General features: G+C 38.4%; 1 protein-coding gene across 1 annotated transcript in view; it reads left to right on the top strand.

The window, feature by feature from the left end:
- SLC39A10 (solute carrier family 39 (zinc transporter), member 10) overlaps positions 1-19447 on the top strand; it is a 163077-nt gene that overhangs the window by 35129 nt on the left and 108501 nt on the right. Inside the window, exon 2 of the mRNA XM_010860859.1 lies at positions 4878-4981. The gene's annotated coding sequence lies outside the window, so the exon portion shown is untranslated. The remainder of the gene's footprint in view (positions 1-4877; positions 4982-19447) is intronic.

Consider the following 19447-nt stretch of genomic DNA (forward strand, 5'->3'; position numbering starts at 1 on the left):
GGGGACTGGCGCTGGCCCACTGAGGCCAGTTGTGGGGACAGTTACTGGAAGTAGGTTTTGTGGGGACTTGAGCAACAGGGGCCCCAGCTAACATTCCCCAGGCTGCTACAGCCCCCAGGGTTCCACTCAGCTAGAAAGCCAGCGAGGACCCTGATCCCTCTGATGTCAAGAGGAAGAAATACATTCTTCCCCTGATAAGTGGGTTATAAATCATGATGCAAGTCTACAGTCATATGGGTCTTCTATGTCACCAATACTTAGAAATTCAGCTGGGATATTCTGGGATGGTACCTTGAGTCCCTAGTGCCAGCCTGCTTTTGAAGAACCTTTCACCTTTGTGCTTTCATTTTGAGGCTGCACAGGACCACTAACATGTTCTGCCTTGAAGCTGAAAAGTCATCCCTTCCTAAAAGGCAGGTGAATGCAGTCTGTGCAGGGCACTCTGCTGGACTAGCGTCCTCAGGTGGTAACAGCCTGTTCAAGTGTGTATGTGACTGCTCTGTAGCTACATCTGTGACCACAACCCTAGGGTCATTTTTGGCAGGAAATAATCTGTCCTGGATGTCTCTTGAGATCACCTCTGTATTATGATAGCAGATAGAGGGAAGATATAGGATGGATAAGTCTGGCAATTATCACAAGCACCATAGAGAAAGGCCATAAGCTGTGGAAACCATGTCTGCTCTTTCTTTGGCCTGTTAGCTTAAATTTCCCTTCCTTAGAGAGGTCTTCCTTTGTCAACACATCTAAATTAGAGTCCCATGTCTTTTCTTCTTACAAGTGACAATGACTGGATTTGTGTGTTTGTCTTAAGAATGTTTTCAACTATCTTTGTGAGGTATTCACAGTCTCCAAAAACAAAGCCACTACTTGATATAGTGTTGGCATTTAATAAATACTACTTGAATGAATGAATGTTTTTCGCAGCCTCTGCCAGTGGCATGAAGGCGATCTAAAATAACAAGAGGACAGAGAGTGAACAGCAGCTGAATTGTATCAAAGGTATGAATCTGTTTGATATCTTGGACTTCAGGGCTTTCCTTGACTCTGCCACCTTTTTATAGACATGAGATGCTGAGCAATTGACGTTCCAGTTTTTGTTTGTAGCTGACATCTACTGAGAATACCAGGCATTTAAGTGTTTTATTTACATATATTATGTTATATGACCTGCACAACAAGTACCCAATAAGTATGTAGAAGGTATAATTATTATTTCATTTTACATATAAGGAAATTGAGACTTGAATGTTGGGAAGGAGGTGGTGGCCACATAACTAACATAATAAATGACATAATAAATTACCTGAGTCAAACTCAGGTCTTTGTTGTTTAGTCAGTAAGTTGTGTCTGACTCTTCTGCAACCCCATGGTCTATAGCCCACCAGCTTCCTCTGTCCATGGGATTTTCCAGGCAAGAATACTGGAGTGGGTTGCCATTTCCAATCAAACCCATGTCTCTTGCATTGGCGGGTGGATTCTTTACCACTGAGTCATCAGGGAAATCCGAACCCAGGTCTATCTGACCCCAATTATCACACTCAAACATTATTAATTATGCCTTTATCTTGAACACACTGAGATGGAGCAAAAGATGTAAAATGCAAGCTTCTATTACAAACTCACTTAGTCTGGGTCTAATTACCCAGTCAACATTTGGTCTTTCCGGACAGTGGAGGATTTCCGGTTCCACCTATGTCCTAATCTAGCAAAATCACTGCCTCCCTGGCCATTATCTTATTTTCTTCCTTGTTGGTATTTACTCTTCACGCTATGGGAAGAGCTATCTACCACATGGCGTCCACACCCTGGGGCCAGATTAAGTTTTTGTCACCCTCAGCAAGGCACAAGGGGTATGGTTATACAGTTTAACAACAAACAATCTTCAGTGTCTGGTCAGATGTTTTTTCCTAAAATTTTAATGATCCCTTAAAATTACCACCTTCTTTGCCTTTCAGTTTTGAAACCACTGTTATGATGGCCCAGAGCCCTTGGCAGCCTGGACCTGTCAGCCACTTCCATATTGTCATAGGCAACTCCTCCTTGAACCTATTATCAGAGAAGTTTACTAAATTTCCTCACTAAAAATTACCAAAAAGTGTTTTGTAACCAATTTCATACATATCTGTGCTTCATATTTACTTGCTAGGTAGAACATTATGATAATTATATATATACATAACTTTTCCATATATGCAAATGACACTGTAACTTTTAGAATTCATTATTTAAACATGTGTGAAGGCCTAGGTGACAGGGAAGAAATAAAAGTAAACCAGTCAACTCCAAGTGGTTAAAGTCTAATTGTGATTATTCATCACAAGACCCAGATACAAGGGAATATTTTGACTTTCTGTTTCAAATCCTAATAGCCTGCCTCCCTTCATAAGCCAGTCAGACATAGGGACCTCCTACCCACAGGACGTTTGATTTATTTCTCTGTGTCCTTGTGGTGGTTTGGTAGCTTACCTTGCACACGAAAGAACACAGGCACAAAGCAGGGGACAGAGGAGCACTGCAGAGGAGTCCATTCCCCTTCGCTGTCTCTGTCTTTCTGGATCTAGCAAATGAGGAAATTCAGGCCACTCAGTCTGACTTTTACAGAGCTGAATGTGGGGTAACTTGGAAACATATAATCCAATGATTCACCTAATTTTTTATGATTATGTGGACTACAAAGATATGGCTAAAGATGAACTCAAGTTTAAGCTGCATTTTATTTAGTAAAGTTTTTGTGAAGTGAAGTCGCTCAGTCATGTCTGACTCTTTGCAACCCCATGGACTGTAGCCCACCAGGCTCCTCCTTCCATGGGATTCTCCAGGCAAGAATACTGGAATGGGTTGCCATTTCCATTGTACTTGATATTTTTTGTGGGTTTTTTTTTGTTGTTGTTGTTGTTGTTTGTTTGTTTTTGGCCTCATTGTATGATTTTGGGGATTAGTTCCCAGCCTGCAGAAGTGAAAACACAGAGTTCTAACCATTGGACTGCCAGGTAATTCCTGTGCTTCATATATTTAAATCCTCTTGGTTATTATCCATGCTAATCAGAAAGTATTTAAAATCACAAAAACACTTCTGTCTGCACCTTGAGGCCTATACCACCAAACATTAAAAGTGGCTCATCTTTTAGGAAAAATAGAAAAAAAAAGTTTTTTTTCAGGAAAAAAATACTAAAATTTCTTATACTGCAATTTGAAGTCAACCATGCTTCTCTTCTGTAGGTTGTTTTTGGTCACTATACAGTCACTGTGTAGAGTCAAGATGAAGATGTCACCTGAGACAAATGTTTTCTATGTAATCCTAAGCAAGGCCAACCCATTTATTTCAGTTCAGCAAAAATTTATCATAAGCCTAGGACCAGGCTAGGTGCTATAGGCAGAAAAGTAGACGCTAAATGAGGACCTGGGACAATATAGCAATGACGATATTATAGAGTGGATCAATTATTTAAATGAGAGAGGAAGACTTCCCTGTTGGTCCAGTGGTTAAGAATCCACCCACCAAGTTCAGGAGGATCTCACATGCCACAGAGCAACTAAGCCCGTGTACCACAACTACTCAGCCTGTGCTCTAGAGCCCGAGAACCATAACAACTGAGCCCACGCCAGGACTACTGAAGCCTGTGGACATAGAGCCAATGCTCCGTGACAAGAGAAGCCACTACAATGAGAAGCCTGCACGCTGCACCGCAACTAGAGTAGGCCCTTCTCAGTGAAACTAGAGAAAGCTTTCACACAGCAACGAAGACCCAGTGTAGCTAAAAATTTAAATAAATAAATAAATAAATGAGAGAGTATATTGCAGTTGGTGGTGGGGCAGTGGGAGGAGAGTATGATGGAGTTGGTGATAGAAGACAGTTATGATACCATTTCAATTAAGAATTCCTCCACGGGACTTCCCTGGTGGTCTAAGTGGCTAAGACTCTGAGCTCCCAATGCAGGGGGCTCCGGTTTGATCCCTGGTTGGGGAACAAGATCCCACAAACTGCAACTAAGACGATGTAGCCAAAAAAATAAGTAAATAGAATTCCTCTAGACCATGACTGCCTTGAAGGCAGCACACAGGACTGTATCAAGACCACTGGTTTTTGTTTAGGGCGTTGCTTCTCTCCCACTCAGGCTTTCTCCTTTTAGGTCTTGCTTCCCTCACCAAACGTTTAATGAAAGGGAAAATTCTTTCTCTTCAAATGCAAAATGTATTATTTGGCTAAGGGCCAGTAAGGTAGACAAACTATTCACAAAATACAGTTGAGGTAAGGACATAGTTCATGTTATGAGAAAGGATACAAATCTTTTGAGATTTCAAAGGATCACTCACAGGAATAAAAAAGGAAGGGGAGCAAGTAAAGCAGAAAAGCTAGCACATGTGTGTTGCCAGTTTAGTTTAGTCATGGTGTTAGAAAAACTCCATCCAAAAGACCTTGTTTTATTTATTTAATCAAGTAATCATTCTCTTTCTGAAACCTTTGGATGCAAGCACAGAAATGAAGGTATTCATGAAGTCAGACTTGTACTTGCCAGAAAATAGTAAGGAATGCCAATTTAATCTCAGCTACCTGAGTGAGTCCTAAGGGGAAGATGAGCTCATGAATGCATATACAGATCATTACAAAGCTGAATTAAAATATATTAAATATGGAAGTCGGATATGAACCCCTAAGGGTTATACAACGTAAAAAGGATAGTTGAAGAACAACCTGAAGATTTATAAGTGGGGAACCTAGATCCTCGCTGGCTGGGAAAACAGTTACTACTCACTCTTTAAGGAAACACATATAAAGCTTGGGATTTGAAAGCCCTAGCACTCCAACTGATCTAAATGAATGTAAATTTGCGGGGAGGACCTTCCCTTATCCTTCCTTTTGTGGTCTCCACAGCCTCTGGACCCGACAGGACCCTATAACTCTTATTAACTGAATTGGATGGAGCTAAAATAAAGACATAAACATCCTAAATCATCCACTGAAATCTTCTTAAAAGGGTAAGTTTCATTTATTTTCCAATTTAAAAAAAATTATATACTTACTTAGCAAAGTATATGCATAAGCTAAAATGTTGAATATTTATTTTAGTATTTTATTTTTGGGTGACATTGTCTTGAGCATGCCCACTCCGCCACCCCACATGCACCAGAAGTGTCACATTCAGGGAGTGTGCTGTGCTAGAAAACTTTGACGTATTAATGAATTGCCATCACTAGGGGACTCAATGGGAACCAAAAGTTTACAGACTTGAAAATAAAATGAAGCGGCCGCCAATCAAAGTGAAGAAATATATAAATTCATACAAAAGAATAGGAAAAAATGTGAATTAAAGTTAAGACAATGCTGAGACTATGGAAAGCATTAAAAATTTAGGAATAGAAAGGAGATTTATGTGCCAAGACAGATTAAAGAACCATAATGTAGAAAAGGGTTTTTATATTTTTAAAAATTTTTAATGCAGGAGATAGTTGAAGATTCTCAAAAATAATCCAAAAAGATTGGGACCCCCCCAAAAAATGAACTTATATTCATTAGTTCAACTATATAAATAATGAACTAACATAGACTTTTTTAAAAGTATATTTGATTTACAATGTTGGTTGATTTCTGCTGTACAGCAGAGTGACTCAGTGATATATATATATATATACACACATTCTTTTTTCATATTCTTTTCCATTATTTTTTATCACAGGCTATTGAATACAGTTTCCTGTGCTATACAGTAAGACCTGTTGTTTATTCCTTCTCTAACCCCAAAGTCCCACTCCACCCTCCCACACTTCCTCCCTCTTGGCAACCACAAGTTTGTTCTCTATCGATATCGTTTTTGACAGGTAACGACTATTCTAAAAGTTGTGGAGAACCACAAAAGTAAACACTGAGAGTAAACATTTTGGAATAATGAAGAAAACATTTACACTGCACAGATATACATTATTAAAATTTCAGAAATATCTGCTTACTGTTTTAACTAACATGAAAAAATCAGGAAGACAAAATCTGGAAAGAAAGAAATACTGATTTGTTTCTTATACTCTTAGAAATGGACCTAACCAGACATGTTTTTAGTTAATGGAGATTAAATGATTATTTAAGAGTGGATTATTTAAGAGTGGGTCACAAGCAAATTTATCCTAGAGAATTCTGAAGCAAAAACTCAGCAATCACAAATATGAAAGAAAACCTGGATGATTCTACCTGAAAGACAAATGAGCCTCCAATGTTAAAGGAATTCCTTTTATTCTATGATATAATTTCAAATTCTTGTTTACTCTACATTCAGAAAACCGAGAATTCTACCAGTAAAAAGTAAATAACAAAGCACATCACCTTGGAATTCTGCATGTCTTTAACTGAAAAGAATCATTAGCAATACTGTAACTAAAGACCCAGGTACAATTCTTTCAGTAACAAATTCTGACTTAATTTGAAAGTAAATAAACTAATTTCAGACTGTAAGTTTCGGAAGGGATAAGGCACTAAGAATTTCAATCTTGTTCAGTGCTTTTCTTCCACAGAGACAAATTAAAATGAAATGGGGGAGAAAAGTCCTGGAAAGAAAAAGCATTTAGTACATTTTTTAGTTCTTTGGTGTAAAGAACTGGTCATCAGAGTGGAATTTTACTAATCATTGGATTCTAGTCCGCTTATTTAGGTTCCATCTTGTATAAGCAGAACATCCCATGTTTGTATGTTCTTTTCTTTGAAATAATTCCACAGTTAGGGTCAGTTATTCTTTGAAAGGCTTTGTGCTTGCTTGTTATTCCTGGTATAACAGAAATGTTAGCCAATGTACCTTTAAAGCTTAAAAGACCAGCAAATGTAATTCAATATGTGAGCTTTAAAGTTCTTTCTGTTATCTTACTTGGCATTTACCCATACTTTTTACTAGCTTCACTTTTTACTTAAATGAGTAAATTTTATTTTTTATGCAGTTATTTGAATCCATAATAACAATTTTGTAGATGCTTACACATGTGTGTGTGTGTGCATGTGTAACAGAGGAAATCAACATCTCTCTCATGGACACCTATTTAGAAGTATTCACTAACATACTGAGGTATTATCTATGTCACAGTAAAGATGAGTCATCAGCCTTTTCCCTCAAGGAGATTACCATCTATTTTAGCTGATCTAATTTACAATTTATATTCTTTTCATAGGATGAAAGATTAATTAAGTTTTTTATGTATTGAGTAGGGCACCTCTCCTGAGAGGTCAGGAGATAAAAGGATTTTGAAGTCCGATGGACCTGGGCTTGAACCTCAGCTATGCACTCTTAGGACTTTTGTTTACTGAAAGCTGAGATTTCCACTTATAAAATGGGGATGCTAATTTTTAGCTTACAGAGGTGTCAAGAATGTTGTGTAATAATAATACATATAAAACATCTATCACCATAGATGTGCTTAGTCACCAAGTCATGTGCAACTCTTTGTGACCCCATGAACCACCAGGCTCCTCTGTTCATGGGATTCCTCAGGCAAGAATACTGGAGTGAGTTGCCATTTCCTCCTCCAGGGGATCTTCCCCATCCAGGAATCTAACCCACATCTCCTTCCTGCATTGGCAGGTGGATTCTTTACCACTGAGCTACCTGGGAATCCCATCACCATAGATCAGATCAGATCAGATCAGTCGCTCAGTCATGTCCGACTCTTTGCAACCCCATGAATCGCAGCACGCCAGGCCTCCCTGTCCATCACCAACTCCCGGAGTTCACTCAGACTCACGTCCATTGAGTCACTGATACCATCCAGCCATCTCATCCTCTGTCTTCCCCTTCTCCTCTTGCCCCCAATCCCTCCCAGCATCAGAGTCTTTTCCAATGAGTCAAATCTTCGCATGAAGTGGCCAAAGTACTGGAGTTTCAGCTTTAGCATCATTCCTTCCAAAGAAATCCCAGGGCTGATCTCCTTCAAAGCCCTACATTTTTAGCCTCTCCCATCTCCATATATGTTATTTAAATACTCAATTTGATAATTGTCCATAATTTCCTCCATTAATTTTGGTCCAGGATTTTTAAATAATTTCATAAATGCAGCCAGGTTGTAACTGGCTGTACTTTGGGTAGTGAATGAGGCAGCAATCCAGTTGTTTCAAATTCAAAGACCATATTGGAATGCAAGAGCCTGAAGCTCAAAAGCCCCACCACAACCCTCACACATCATCACCCCAGTCACAGCCTCCACTGTTAGAAATGGTCTGCCAGGGTCAGGAATGCCCCCAGGGAGAAGAACAGGAGAAAAAGATTCTTTGTGTTTCTAAAAATCCTGGGGAAATGTGGCTAAGGAGATACAGATTTGTTTTCCCAGTGTTCTCTTTAAAAAAGGGGGGCACATAAATTTTATCAATAGAGTTTGACTAGAAATAAATATTGGGGCTTCTCACCCTTCTGGCCCCAACATACCAGATCCATTGTGTAGCTTTTCACAGAGAACACAAAGAGAAGTCTTTTCATTCCTGGACAGCTCTCCCTCCTTTCCCATTTTATTGAATTCTATTGAACCATAAGGGAAGTAAGCCTAAGGCCAAACTTTAATTGTGTATCTGAAACCCAGATAGTCAACTTCTTTTTTGTCCTCCCGGTCACTCTTTGTCATGGTCTCCCTCAAAAGAGAATCGGGATACTTGCTATAGTGATTGAGAAGACAGAAAGGTGTCCCTAATCAAGAAATCTTGAAACTTAACCAAAGTCCTCAAACCCTACTAGTCTAGGGGGAAGACTTTGTCATTCTTTAATTCTCCTCTTTCTACATCCGCCTGCAATATGGGAGACCTGGGTTCGATCCATGGGTTGGGAAGATCCTTGAAGGAGAACATGGCAACCCACTCCAGTATTCTTGCCTGGAGAATCCCCATGCACAGAGGAGCCTGGTGGGCTATAGTCCATGGGGTCGCAAAGAGTCAGACATGACTGAGAGACTAAGCACAGCACACAGCAGGAAAGAACTAGGAAGTCCTGGGGTAGTGTGGGGTAGCTGTAGAAAGAGGCAGTGAGAATCACTGTGGTTGTTAAGTTCAGACACTTTTGGGCTTCCCTGGCGGCTCAGATGGTAAAGAATCTGCCTACAATGCAGGAGATCTAGGTTCAGTCCCTGGGTGGGGAAGATCCCCTGGAGAAGGAAATGGAAACCCAAGAATACTCAGTATTCTTGCCTGGAAAATGCTATGGACAGAGGAGCTTGATGGGCTAAATAGTCCATGGGGTGGCAAAGAGTCGTATATGATGGAGCCACTGACACACACACGATGATTCAGGGAATGTTAAAAAAGAAAATTCCATGGATGTAGGAGCCTCGTAGGCTATAGTGCATGGGGTCACAAAGAGTCGGACACGACTGAGTGACTTCAGTTTCAGTTTCAAAAAGGATAACCCTGGGTGAACGGAAATTTTTATATATTTTTCAAAATGAGACTATCTCTCACTTTTGTTGAAACTGTTGGTATTTTGGTGGAGAATTTCTAGCTTGTTTTTCCTCTCTGCATTGTGAGTTTTCTTTAAATTTCATTTAAGAAAATTTAAATGCAAATAACATACATAAAGTGTATAAATCTTAGTGAATAACTCAGTGAATTTTTATACATTGCTGTATCTGTATAATTCAAGCAGAACAGTACCTTAGGATGTTTTTATCACTCATGGAAGGCTCCCTGAGTCACTTCCCAGTCAATAACCCCTCCATGATAAACATTCTTTGAACTACTTCTAAATTTTGCCTGATTTTGAATTTCCTAGGAATTAAACCACAACTGTACTTTCTTGGTATATGGTTTATTTTGAGCAAAATTAAGTCAATGAGGTTCATACATATTGTTTTATATATCAATAATTTGTTCTTTTGCTTTATAGTATTCCATTGTGTGAATATACAATTTATCCTTCCCTGTTGATGAATATTTGTGTTGTTTCCATTATTTGGCTGTTTTTAGTAAAGTTGCCTTGAGCATCTCCACTGTGGATTCTTAATTTTCTCCAGGCCTCTTCTCTGTAGGATATGTTGAGTAGAATTGTGGAGAGGATTTACAGGCACCAGTTACTCTTGTTCCAGGTTTATTCTTTGGGTTACCTTGGTACCAGAATTCAAATTAAAAGGAAAAAATAATAGGGAGGGAGGAAGAAAGAAAGAAAAGAAGGAAGGAAGGAAATGTGTAGGCATGTCAGTATAAAACTTAAACTCATAATTCCCACTTTATAGAGGTATTTGATCATCTTAATTTGCAGTGGCTAAATAAGTAATGCTTACATGATTACAGACATCTTTACCTCACTCTTGGAAATAATCCATGCCCTCTGGAAATGATTTAAAGAGCTTTGACATATCCCTTTAAGATGTGATAAAGTCATAGTGTCAAGTACAATTTCCAGAGCCAGGTTAACTAGGAAGGTTAGTTGACTTTGAGTATTTTTCCTAAAAGTTTTTTGTATTTTTTTTAACTTCAAGAAGAGTCCAAACATTTAAACAAACAAACTCCCAGGGAGACTATGAAAAACAGTGAAATGTAGTTAGTCACTCTTTTATGAAGCTTTATTGCTGACTTTTTATCTTTTGATTCCTTATTCTACATCCCCCCATATTTTTCCACTTTTGTTGTTGCTTAATCTTGCTTCCTCAAATGTGAAAAGTCATTAAATGTTCAACTTAGTTCCTTTGAGCCCTAGAATCTACTACATTAATAAGTTATCTAAACAATTACCTAAACACTATCCCTTTTTAAATTTTATATATAGATCATCTTAGAAACTGGTCAGTTACAATAATCAGTGCATGGTAATTAGCAAATTAATTTTCAACAGTTTTTTCTTATTACAGAGAACTTCCTATCATTAGGATAGTTCTTAATTGTGTCTTCATTTTGGGAATGTTGGCTTATTTTTAATCGTATTCTTGTTCAGTTATGAGGAAATATACATATTGTATGTAACATCATCGCTCAGTGTTTGAAATCAGATTATAGACATTTTCAATGAAGTTCATGCCAAATGAAGCTTGAGAGTTTTCATGAGAAATCGAGTTATATTAAGCCATAGAACCTCTTAAGAGAGCCACTTGGTACTGTACAATAAATTGCAAATGATATGAAAACAGTAACAAATAGCTGTGCAAACATGAGGAGCCAAATTCTGGACACCAACTCTTTAATTAAAAAGAGTTAATCTAAAAAAAAAAAAGACGAAAGCAAAACAACAACAAGAAAAACTTGTTAATTTCAGGGTTTAGCAATCATGGGTAAAAGTTTAAAATGTGCTTAGAATTTGCCTATGACATTGGCCACCAGCATGTAGGGCTGGATAAGTGAAACTTTGAGTGTTTTGCCTCACCTTTGGAAACAGTTTTATTTAAAGAAAGAATGGAAAGTATACAGGCCAAAGTTAAGAGAAAAGTATTTGGGTGAAAGGCAATGGACATAGAACTGCATTAGATAAATATGGAAAAAGCTTGGCAAATCTTGTGTTGCTTCGAAGGACATTTTTGAGTCTCCTGTGTCTTCTTTAAAAACCACATTAGCAGAACTCTTTCCATCTGGGAAAGAGTTCTCTGTCCTAACTGACACAGCAAGGCCAGCTCTCAGGCTTCCCTTTGTATTAAGCTGTCAGGAAATAGTCCTTTGTTAGTTCTGTAGTTCTGGATCCAAAAAGGCTGAAGTGATAAAAATATAAATTGTGATTCTATTAAAAAAAACACTTTGGCAAGAGAGCTGGTTTTAAATTCCTATGATAGTTTTCAGCTTGTTCAAGGTTCCCATTCAACATTTACAATTGACTCAGTGTTAAGGAGAAAAAACCTGTTGATACAGCTCCTTTAAGAGCTTTGGTTTCAAAACCACCATGCAGATAGCACGCATTCCTGTGGCGGGAGGCTGAAGGCAAAACGGAAGCCTTCCCGGTTCATTCAAAGAAGGAGAAAGAAACTGAACTTACCTCCCAACAGGTGAAGTTAAGCATGCCCTGTAAGTGGATTGATTTATTCTTCACAGTGAAGTTCTGTTCACAGGGAGTTTGAGGAGTATGCTTTCTCACCCAATACCCTTCTATTCTGCTACTGCACTCGACAGCCCCCAGCTCACTGGGGATATTTATTCCTTCTTCAGAGATGCCTTTCTTCTGCCTTAATGATAGTACTTTTTTCTCTTTCTATTTAGCTCAGAAGGAGAATTTTTTTTCCCCTTTTCCTTCTGTTTTTGGTGGCTTGTCTGATACATTGCATTCTTTCTCTCTCTCTCTTTTTTTTTGCTTTTTAGTTACTATGCTCAGTGCACATCTTAAAAACAAATGCATTATCAAAATAATACAAAATAAATGCATGCTCGAAAATAATAATGGGTTTGATCCCTGAGTTGGAAAGATCCCCTGGAGAAGGGAATGGCTGCCCGCTCCAGTATTCTTGCCTGGAGAATTCCATGGACAGAGGAGCCTGATGGGCTACTGTCCATGGGGCTGCAAAGAGACAGACACGACTGAGCGGCTAACACTTAAAATAATAAAGGGATAATATAACTGTTCTCAGTGATTATATTCTTTGAGCATTTAAAGTTTTGAAAGTGCTGAGAAATTTCTTAAAAAAAAAAAACAACTGGAAAACTTCTAACAGAAACAAATTTTGTGAAGCTTTTAATTTTTGTCCTTATGAATTGTTTATAAAAATACCTACTGTTTCAGAAATATGAATGTTTTAGCATAGTGGAGGTTCAATAGATTAAGGCTTTGACTGATTTTGCATTTGCAATTACTCTGTACATTTATCTATGGAGTGACTTTTATATATTTAAGCAGAGGTAGATAAAAATGTTAGACAATGCAACAACTTAAAAAAAAAGAATAACATAACAGTTGCTGATAATCCAGTGGTTAAGATTGAGTGCTCCCAACGCAGGTGCCCGCAGATTCAATCTCTGGTCAAAGAACTAAGAAAGGAAGGAATAGTGCTCAGTCTTGTCTGACTCTGCAACCCCATGGACTGTAGCCTGCCTGGCTCCTCTACTCATGGAATTTTCCAGGCAAGAATACTGGAGCAGGCTGCCATTTCCTACTCTAGAGGATCTTCCCAACACAGGGATTGAATCATTGTCTCTCTTGTGTCTCCTGCACTGGCAGGCAGATTCTTTACCACTGGGTCACCTGGAAACAGGGAACTAAAATCCCACATAAGAAAAAAAGAAAAAAAGAGTTGCTGATATTATTCTTTGAAAGTCATGTCCTAGTATTGCTATTTAAAATTTTCAAACTGTTATGAAACTCCGCAGCAAAGTTGAAACCAGAGGTGTGTGGTAACCAGTTCTGAATTACTCCCCCTCCCTGGGTTTGCTCTCCAGTCTCAGTGGTTCTTGATATTCAAAGACAGGCTCCTGAGCTGCTCGCAGTGTCCAGCTGGAGCCACGGGCTGATCTGACTCATCCACACTTTTATCTTCTGAGATCATTCATTTTAGGAACAGTGACATCAGTTTTCCAGGAGGCTGGCTGACTAGGATTACCACCAAAGGAATGAAATCAAAGGACTTGGAATAGTACTTGATTCATAGTAGGAGCTTGATAAGCATTTGTTGGATAAAAGTTTTCAACTTTCTTTTATACCAGTTATATTCCTAACCAGATCATGAGGGAATGAGTTTTCTTTTTTGTTTGTATTGCAGTTATAAGCCTCGCTTAAAAAATACGGTGACTTGACATTGTTCAAATTAAGTAAAAAGGTTTTACTCTAGCATTCCAAGCCCTCCAAACCTTCCTCGCTTTATTTTCATCTTATCCTTAAAATTTTGCTTCAGGGAGATGGGGAAGGAAAGTTGCTGAGCTGGTGGTGCTCCAAAATCCTGCCCACCTAAATCAGAGCAGAGTTTCATATTGAATTTTGTCACACACACAGTGTTGTTGACTGGGATGGTTTAACTGCTCAAAATAAAATTTAAGTAACTATCAAAAATCGACATTAAAAAACTTCTGCCTTAGAACAATATAAGCCTTAGACAAACCCTGATAATTCACTATCCCCTCTCTAGCAACTTGCCAGGATCCAGTCACCTTTTGACGGCTTCCACCTGATCTCAGTTACTTGCATTTTTGCCAGCAGTAGCAGTATAAGTGGCAAAATTAGAACGTTGACAACTAGAACATGCATGCCCTCTGGGAAATGCTGATACTACTTAATGAATGGTCATTCCCTTGGAAAAAGACAAAGTTGTTTAGAGCAGAGCTTCTTGAACTTGCCAGAGTGTACCAGAAGCACTGGAGGTATCTTCACAATTCGGATTCTGATTCTGTAAATCCAGGGTGGGGCTGGAGTTCTGCATTTTTAATGAGTCACTGGTAATGAGACCTGTCCTGGTCCACGATATTGTTACCCGGGCAGTTTCTTAAAACTGCAGATGCCTGGGTTCCTCCTCCATTTTTATCCTCCTATCCCCTTCCTTACCCCTGGTGAACTGACCTGCATTATGGTCTTAGCATAAGGATTTTTTTACTTTTTAATCTCCCAAGTGATGCTACTATCCAGCCAAGCTAATATACCTCTAGATCTTGTTTTTAACCAGTTCCACTTGGCAATCCATTCACTGGCATGCCTCAGCTGCCTGACCCCTGTACATATTTGATTTTGTGCATTAAATAGCCCACCCTTTCTTGAAGAAATCACATGGGTTTTTCAAAACCCCTTTGCAAATATTACTGCATTTATCAGATATATAACATGTTAAAAAAAATTCTTCTTGCAGTCTCCTTGCTCTAAGTCTCATATAACTAAATTTGTAACTCCTAAGGCAATGACCTCTTTCTGCCTTAGAATTATATGGGTGTTTATCTACCTCCCTAGTTGATAAGCTACCTAAAGGCAGACATTGTCTCACCACTTTTATCTTTCCCTGCAAGCAGGACTTCTCTACCCCCATCCCCACACAGTGCCCTGAGCACACATGTCTTCACTCAACAAACATTCATGAGCTGATGTGCCAAGCAGCCCGGGCTTTGGTGAGACAAGCAGAAGACGATGCATTCCTCCCTGCTTCTAGAGCTTCACAGTCAAATGAGGAAGACAGATATTCACAAGTAATTTGCAAAAACTAACATTAAGAGTTTGACTGAGACTTGAGGGAACCTGAACTTTTCCAGATTAGAAAGAATGTCTTTTGGAGGAAGTGATTAAGGCCTGACACATGTCCAGGTAGAGGTGGGGAACAAGAGTAAATAACATTTCAGAGAGAGAAAACTAGCATTTATATGATTTTTTAAAATAAATTACACTTTTTTCAACTGAAAAATCTTACTACCCCTAACCTCTGCCCACTAAAGTCCCCAGAGAGGTGCCAACTATTATTAGTGTCCAGTGAATCTTTTCAGAGTCTTCTCCTTAAGTATGTTCAAACAAATGTACACCAAGCACTGTGTTTTCACCTCTGAACCATGCTCTTTCCCCCTTCACAGTTTTTTTTCTGTATTTCTTCTCATTTCAGTACAGAGAGTGCTTCTTTAGTTTTCATAAGAAAACATTGTCTTTAAACTGAACAGTATTATATTGTGTGCATGTGTTAAGTATATCCCCAATAGATGTGTTGCTTGTAATATCTTATTATTGCAAACAATGCCACAATGAATAACCTCGTAATCTAGATATTTTTCACACAGGAAAGTTTATCTATAAGATAATTGATCCAAAGAGAAACTGTCGATTCATGAGCATATGCATGTGTGGTTTTGTTCTGTTAGATTGAATCCCATAAGTAATGTATCATTGTACATTCTTACCAAAAATATATAAGACCTCTTTTCCCTACCAGCTCTCATTAGTATGTTATCAAACTTTTCAATGTTTTTCAGATCTAACAGGTAAAAGTGATATCTTAATAGTTTTAATTTGAATTTCTCTCATGAGTGAAGTTCAACAGCTTATGTTTAAGAGCCATTTATATATATATATTTTCTGTGAACTTGTTTTCTTATTGCTTATCATTTTTATATTCAGTTGTTAGTAATTTTCTTACTGATTTTTAAAGGCTCTTTATATTTTCACTTTTTGAATGTGAATACTAGTATCTATTAGTCTTTTGCATTTGTTTATAGTGTTGTGCATTTTTGTTAGTTGTTTGCTTGTTTGTTTTTACCTTGTTGGATTTGATTTGGGAGAAATAGAGGAAGAAGAGAAGTGGCAAAAGAGGGGACTGAAAAGGCAGGAGATACATATTAAACGGTGGAGACAATGTGATTTTTTTAAGGACAAAAATGACTTGATAAATGTTCTGAGCAAGGAGGGAACGACAGATTGGAAGCAAGAAGTCAAAAACTATCATAGTCTAATCCAGAAGTGTTGAATACCTGAACTTGGGTAGTAGAGTGAAATAGAAAGGAAGGGCCATTTTAAGAGATAAACTCAGCAGAACTTGGAAACCAATTAATTGTACATAATGAAAGAGAAGGTAGAAAAAAAATCTATTGATCTCTCAACCTTGGGCAACCTTGTAGTGGTGCTGAGACCTAGTCAGAGAACTTAAGAGAAGGAACAAATTTAGGGAGGAAAAGACAACAAAAAGAATGCTGCTGCTGCTGCTGCTGCTAAGTCGCTTTAGTTGTGTCCGACTCTGTGCAACCCCATAGACGGCAGCCCACGAGGCTCCCCCGTCCCTGGGACTCTCCAGGCAAGAACACTGGAGTGGGTTGCCGTTTCCTTCTCCAATGCATGAAAGTGAAAAATGAAAATGAAGTCGCTCAGTTGTGTCCAACTCTTAGCGACCCTATGGACTGCAGCCTACCAGGCTCCTCTGTCCACAGGATTCTCCAGGCAAGAGTACTGGAGTGGGGTGCCATTGCCTTCTCCAATAAAAAGAATGAGTTTGATTTTAAGCTTTTAGATATCAAAATGAGTTTGGTTTTAAGCTTTTAGATATCAGTACTATATTTGAAGCGTTTCCCTGGTGGCTCAGTGGTAAAGAATCTGCCTGCCAATGCAGGAGACGCAGGTTCCATCCCTCGGTTGGGAAGATCCCCTGGAGGAGGAAATAAAACCCACTACAGTATACTTGCCTGGGAAATCCCATGGACAGAAGTAACCTGATGGGCTGCAGTCCATGGGGTCGCAAGAGTCAGACACAACTTAGTGACTAAGCAACACTATATTTGAACTCTTTGCATTTACCTGCCACTGGGCAAAGATTCTGATGTATTTAGGAATAAATATATAATTTAATGTTGATTCATACAAGGTAATTACTTGAGGAAAGAAATTACATATAGAGATGCTAGAGAAAAGGTCTATGAATTCCCAGTATAAAAGATGACTGCCTCTGAAATTGTGGGAAAAGATAAATAGAGCATGTAATAATAAAAACAACAAAAGCTGATACAAGTCTACATAAACTATAACAGGAAGCATGAGGCGATCTTAACAATAATAATTTAGCCTTTGTTCCACATGCCAGTCCCAGCACATTATATCTGAACTTAGGCTCCAGGACTTTAGGCACTTAAATCCTGGTGAACATTCAAAGAGCAAGAAAGATAATTAAAAGGTTAGAAATAATAGCTGAGGCATGAAATAAATGTACTTGAGTTGGCCTGGAGAAGAGGAGAAAAAATGGTGACTCTATTCACAATAGATGAAGCCACTGGAGAAATAAGTATTTGCCCAGAGTTCAGAAAAGGAGTAAATTGTAAATTGATATACATGAGATAATGGGGCAAAACTTTCTGAGATGAAGGTTAAGTATTAGATGACAGTCACATTTAGTAGTACAAGTTATCTGGAGGTTGTGAAATCTTCTGTCTGTGAGTCTTTAAAGCATAGAGAGCTACATGGGAAATCTTCTATTTAGCAAATAACTCTGTACTTAAGAATCCAGTTCCTGATCCTGTCAGCAAAGATCCAGCACAAATCTTGTGCAAGTTGCTGCCGTAAGATCCCTATTCTAGAAGGCCATCTCCACCATCAGGGCCCCTTCAAGAGCCATTTATTTATTCTGTGATATTTTTAAATGATACACATGAGACATTATTTTGCATGCTAAGAATGGGCAGAGAGTGAATAAAAGAGAAGAAAGAATGTATCCAAAGCTGATAAAGTAGGACCCTGTTATCAAGTACTGAGCAACTAGCTGCTCACCTCTAAAACCCACTTTCTTGAAAAGCTATCTCTTGTCATAGTTCCCACTTCCTAGATCCTTCCTCTGATTCCTCCCAAATTCCTGCCTGAGTGTGGTATCTCAGCGGTCAATGCAGGGCACTTGGGGATCCACTGCTCCAAAAATAAGTAGAAAATTCAAGAGTCTGGATTTAATATTTTTCAAATAGAACACAGACTGTCTGTAGTTTTAATTTGTCTCAGAATCATTCAAGACATAATTTATTCACTGAGCTTCCTTATTTCCTTTTGACTATCTGCTCTTTGACAGTCACCAGTGAATGTGACAAAAGATGGTGGTTTTTGAAGATTTATTTTAATAAAGAGAGTAAATTTTAATTGCTCAGATAGGCAAAATCAGAATATACATCGTGTAGGTACTCTGTTTATGTAATACATATAGATATGTATTTTTAGATGCTTAGTAATGCAAAATACTTGGAAGGAAAGCTGCTACCAGAATACATGTTTAGAAATTAGCTGAATGTTTTTTACAGGCGTATTTAGAATTGGAAATTGATTGCCATATGGATTGTGAATTCTTTGATTTCTTTGAAGATAGTATTTGATGGAGTTAGTGTCCTTGGCACTGAAGTCAGTGTAGGAGCACAGGACTGTTTCCATCTTTGGAGAAGTCAGCCATGCTGAAGTCAGCCATGCTGATTTATAAGTTACCTGTAGGATAGAAAGACATGTTCCCCCCATAATTTTTATTTACAGATGCCCTATATCACTTGATCCAATTCTCCAGATAGAGGGCCTGGCAGTAGCAGAAGGTAGGATTAAGGAGAAAATTGTAAGGTCAGTGAGATCAAAAAGATCATTTTACTGGTAATTTCTCCAGCATTCAGAGATGTGCAAACTAACCAGAATAAATTTGTAGCAGAAAGTAGGAAGCGACCTAGCACTGGAACTGAGTTTGGCTTGGAAACGATAGATTTTTTAACTGTGCATAAATAGGCAGACTTTGATGACTATTCGAGAACATAAAATGTAAAGTGTTGGGGGAGGGATCCAGAAATCCCCAAATTGTGTTTTTATAAAACAATTATTTATGACCATAATAAATCCAATGATCAATTTCCCAAGCATAGTAAAATATGCCAGGTGATTAATAAACATTAGCCAGTTAAATCTTCATCGACATTTTGCAATGTAAGGAATATTTACAGAAGAAAAACCTGAGGCTCAGATAATAATTTTCCCTACTTAGAAAATGGCAGTGCTGGCATTCAAACTCAAATTTATCTGGTTCCAAAACTGTTCTATGAAGACCTACAAGACCTCTTAGAACTAACACCCAAAAAAGATGTCCTTTTCATTATAGGGGACTGGAATGCAAAAGTAGGAAGTCAAGAAA

This window comes from Bison bison, unplaced genomic scaffold (assembly GCF_000754665.1).
Source record: "Bison bison bison isolate TAMUID 2011002044 unplaced genomic scaffold, Bison_UMD1.0 scf7180017864471, whole genome shotgun sequence".
Classification (NCBI taxonomy): domain Eukaryota; kingdom Metazoa; phylum Chordata; class Mammalia; order Artiodactyla; family Bovidae; genus Bison; species Bison bison.